Source organism: Aplysia californica, unplaced genomic scaffold, assembly GCF_000002075.1.
Source record: "Aplysia californica isolate F4 #8 unplaced genomic scaffold, AplCal3.0 scaffold00024, whole genome shotgun sequence".
Taxonomy (NCBI): domain Eukaryota; kingdom Metazoa; phylum Mollusca; class Gastropoda; order Aplysiida; family Aplysiidae; genus Aplysia; species Aplysia californica.
The window spans coordinates 851,268-855,812 of NW_004797294.1; the positions used below are offsets into that span (position 1 = coordinate 851,268).

Below are 4,545 nucleotides of genomic sequence, written 5' to 3' on the forward strand. Positions count from 1 at the left end.
GGGGGGGTCTTTAATAAAACAAACAGTCTAGTACACTGCGACTCACGTGTTTGTTCACTACAATTTGTTTGATTTTTATTTGTTTTGGGGTTTTAAAATATTGTTTTGGGTGGCTATTATTTTAATGTTGACGTTTTTTATGCCCTCTCCCCCATCGACACAATTTAGATCATTTAGGAGGTGGGTAATAATCTGCTTCGATACGGATTATTAAGTGAGAACTACAAAAATAAAAACGAAAAAAAAAAAGATTCATTTGTGGTAACTCTGTTGTGAACTAAATATTGATGTGTGGCTACATTGGTATATTTCTTTTTTTCTTTTTAAAAACCCAAACTATTTCAAACACATATTGAGAGAACATCCAGTTCAGCCCTAATATTGAGAAATAGGCCTGCTGAGACAAATGTAAGTTTGATTGAAAATAAAATATGAATTGTTATGTGTTTTTAAAATTATATTTTTCTTGGATCTATTTTTTATCCAGATATATTTTAAACCGGTGAGTTGTTAATAGATTTCCGAATGTTTTGGAGAAAATAAGCTGTCAATGAGCAAGAACTAACTGCAATACTGAAGAGTCAACACTTCAAATTGAAAGTTAGATCTAACCAGAAGGAAATCCCATGATTTCTCCATGTTGGAGATGGTTAGAAAAAAAAAACAGGTTTGTGTTTTGTCGAAAAATACAAATAAACCTAAAATGTTTGACCTTTCAAGGCTGGAATTGAAATTATTAGAAAAGGTTTTGAAAAACAGAGAAGTAAAAACACCCTGTTCTTCATAGGATTAGATTCTTAAGCCTTACTCCTCTTGTATTAGTGATGTGACATCTTGTACAGATTGATATTATACACTTAATGCACCGCGTATTTATTTCTGGAATAATTTACACTCTAGTCCACAGCACAGCGAGGACATATATGTATGGACACTCGATATAATGGGGGGGGTTTCCACAAAGAACACTTGGAATAGTTTTAGATATCATTGAATAAATCTTCAACTGAGATCCTAGGTGATGCTGTTTATGTTTTATAAAAGATTAGGCTTCATGTTTTTAGTAGCTATATAGATGTAAAAATGTTAGTGTCATGAGAAGATACTGATTTTTTAAAGTCTAAATCTAACCACAACTCTTGCTTATGTTTTGCAAAATGAATTGCCTCGGGAAAGCTCTCTGACTAACCGAGAACTGTTTTTAGAGAAACCTCACGCAAATGAAAGACGAAGGTTTGTGCTTGCATTTCATGTTGAGAATATAACTTGACATTTCATGTCAGAGTGTTGCCATAATTCGAGACTGAGTAAGACTTCAAAACACACACACACACACACACACACACACACACACACACACACACACACACAGCGCAGCACAGAACGGGAATTTGATATCTGACACATGAATTACCTTTTGAGAAGAGTATTTCCCAGTATATGATTAGAATTCCGGGGATAGGAGCAGAACGCCACGAGAGCGAGAAAAAAAATTTCCTCCAGCTATCGGCTGACTTGTCCTAGTTTCGAGTTGTTTTGAACAGAAGTTTTCACAGAGATGCACACACTGTATTGATTCAGCCGCTCGTACGCTCGTCAGATCCGTGGACAAATCGTTTTCCCCTTACTTGTAGAAGGCGGTCGGGAAATCCAGTGAAAAGCCAGGGTAAGTAGCTGTACGTCTTTCCGGTCAGCACGAAAACTATAATCTTATTAGTGAGAATCATACAGGATCATTGACTTCCAGAAGTGCTGTTGCGGCTTTTTTGCTCAGGTGTGGCTCATGTCCGTACACAGGGGTTTAATCCGATACTTGATTTTATTGTAACTCTACTCGGCCTCCGGGCCAAGGAAGATCAACGATAAATATAATTCAAACCAAGGGTGGAAGAATCGCGCTAATGTAAGGTAAAATATGATCATTCGGCGATGTGTCCAAAAACTACGCCCTCTTGCCAAGCAGCGAAATTGTGCATAATAAAACGTATTTTTGTGCCTCAAATTTAACCCTCTATTTGAGAGCTGGCCTTCCGCATTAATCCTCGGCTCTTAATGTCTGCCTAGGTGCATTCTAGCATTCTGCCGGCTCATTGGTCCATCCAAGTGTTTTAGGCTGGGTGTGAAACACTATTTCTGCTGTGTGCTGCTCCACGCTTGGGCTTGTCGTCCAGCTAGGAGGGCCTGCCTTGGGCGGCCCCGTTTCCGTGTGGGTAATCGGCGCGTTCGGACACTGGTCCACCAGGCACGCACTGAGGCGGTGGGAGATAGAATTACTCGCTCTCAGATCCAGGACAGAGAAAAGGGCACGTTGTGAAGGCGCTGGGGCTCGAAACCTTGGCAGACCTGTCCCGTTCACCTTTGCTACTATAAAACAGATGCTTAATAAACCGCGACCCGCTGCCCGCTCGCAGTTTTTTTGCGATCTGTTCCAACCGAAGGCGTGGCCACCCCCACACGTACGCCAAACGGGTCGCTTCCTTCCTCTCCCTGTATGCGAAACTTGATTCGACAAGCCTAGCGATCTGTAGAGGGTGGGGAGAGAAAGGGGGAGAATGACGAAAAGTGGGTGGAACCGTCTGGAGGGTGGAAATCGAAGAGTTCTCAGGGAGAGCGGGGGAGACGGGGGCCGCTGAGCTCCGACACGCTGAGCACTAGATTGAGAGCGCGTTGCCGACAAGCAGGCAAACCGACAGGGCTATCGATAATCTGGTCGGGCGTTAGACCGCGCCCCCTTTTCTCCAGCCGTGGCGTCGATTCTGAAGCCACCCATTCACGAGGTGGGAAACAGTCAGAGATCTGGCGGCGGGCAGCCCCCCAAGGTGGACAAATTCCAATAAAAGGCGGGGCTACTGTCGTACCCATCTCTGCTTACGGATTGGGTCACAGGGAGAGTGAGTGAGTGAATGAGTGAGAGAGAGAGAGAAAGAGAGAGAGAGAGAGAGAGAGAGAGAGAGAGAGAGAGAGAGAGAGAGATGGAGGGGGTGGGGTGGGGTGGGGGGAATGATATGGTGAAAAGACAAATAAAGACACAGACAAAACGGCAGATAGGCAGGTAGTCAGGCAGACAGTCAGGCAGACAATCAGGATGACAGACAGATGGAAAGACATACAAACAGAGAAAGAGTTTAATGACGTGTTGGTTTCGTTATTAAGAAGCGTTTCTTCTTATCGCTGCGTACATAGACACCGGGCCCAAAACCAACATATTTGCAATTAACTGATTATGATTTAGCCATTATAATTATGCTCGGAGAAAGTATGACTAATTGGTATTAATAAGGGTTTGGATTCGCTCAGTATGCTTTCCATACCTTACCTGACCAACATACAGGCATACCTGCTCTAACAGCCCCCCTTTTAAGACAATCACTTGTACAAACGACACCCCCCTCCCTTCTTGGCCAATTAAAACAAAGATCTAAAACAACTACGACAGATGGTGTCTGTCTGGGACAATAATTTATTTCACCTGCCTTTTGTCTTCACTAGCTGGGCCCCCTTTCGATGAAAGGAATGATCGTCATTGGTCAACTATACTTACACTCTACTGAAATGGAGCAATACATCCTGAGTGAGAGATGCAAAAAAATAGCAGGTTTAGATATAGTAATGTATAGATTGATTCTCTATTCCGCTTTCGTGGTTGTACACTCCAGAATTTCAAAAGTGTGGAAACAGTGCGCACAGCTTGTGAAATGAAACCTCACTTGTTTACAATGGCATCTTAGAAAACGGACTTTCCCAAGATTAAATGTAAACTAAACTAATGAAAAACTGAAAATTAAACTACATTGACTTCAGGCTCCTCAATAAAACTGTGCACCATTTAAATGATTCTCAATCACCATTAATTTTTTTCAAATTCGAAAGTTAAGAGGTTCGGAAGTTTTAGGCGGCCAAAGTGACGAACTTTCACCAATATAATATGTATCGATAGATGAAGAAGGCGCATCCAAACGAGAAAGAAAGAGCAAAGACGCAGGAAAAGGCAAAACAATTCGAAAATAAGGCCATTGTGAAGTAAATGTCAGTTCCTTATTTCGTTGCACAAAATGTTCGTTGATTGTTGTTTGTGGTATTTCACCAACAGAGGGGTTTGCCTAATACAAATGATATACAGTGCAAGCTAGGTACACGTTCAACTAACGGACAGAAAAGAATCGGACGTCAAGTCATTGTGCGCACTGCTAGTGAACGGAAGCCTCAATTGTTTACAAGGCCGTCTTAGAAGACGGACTTTCCCAAGATTAGATCTAAACAAAACTAATGAAAAACTGAAAATTAAACTACAATGACTTCAGATTTCTTAATATAATTGTGCACCGTTTAAATGATTCTGAAAAACCACAATTGTTTTCAAATTCGAAAGTTAAGTGGTTCGGAAGTTTTAGGAGTCCAAAGTGACGTATTTTCACAAATATAATATAGATTTCTGTTTATCACTTCCATTCCCCACCTGGCCCATTTCCCAAACAAACCTGAGATTGCTCACTCCCCAATTTCCACTTACAAAAACACATATAAACACACACATGCATTTCGCCC

At 41.6% G+C, this 4,545-nt stretch overlaps 1 protein-coding gene across 4 annotated transcripts in view; it reads right to left on the reverse strand.

The window, feature by feature from the left end:
* Nucleotides 1-4,545, reverse strand: part of LOC101854468 (FMRFamide receptor) — a 131,682-nt gene that overhangs the window by 2,843 nt on the left and 124,294 nt on the right. The gene's annotated exons all lie outside the window — the stretch shown is intronic.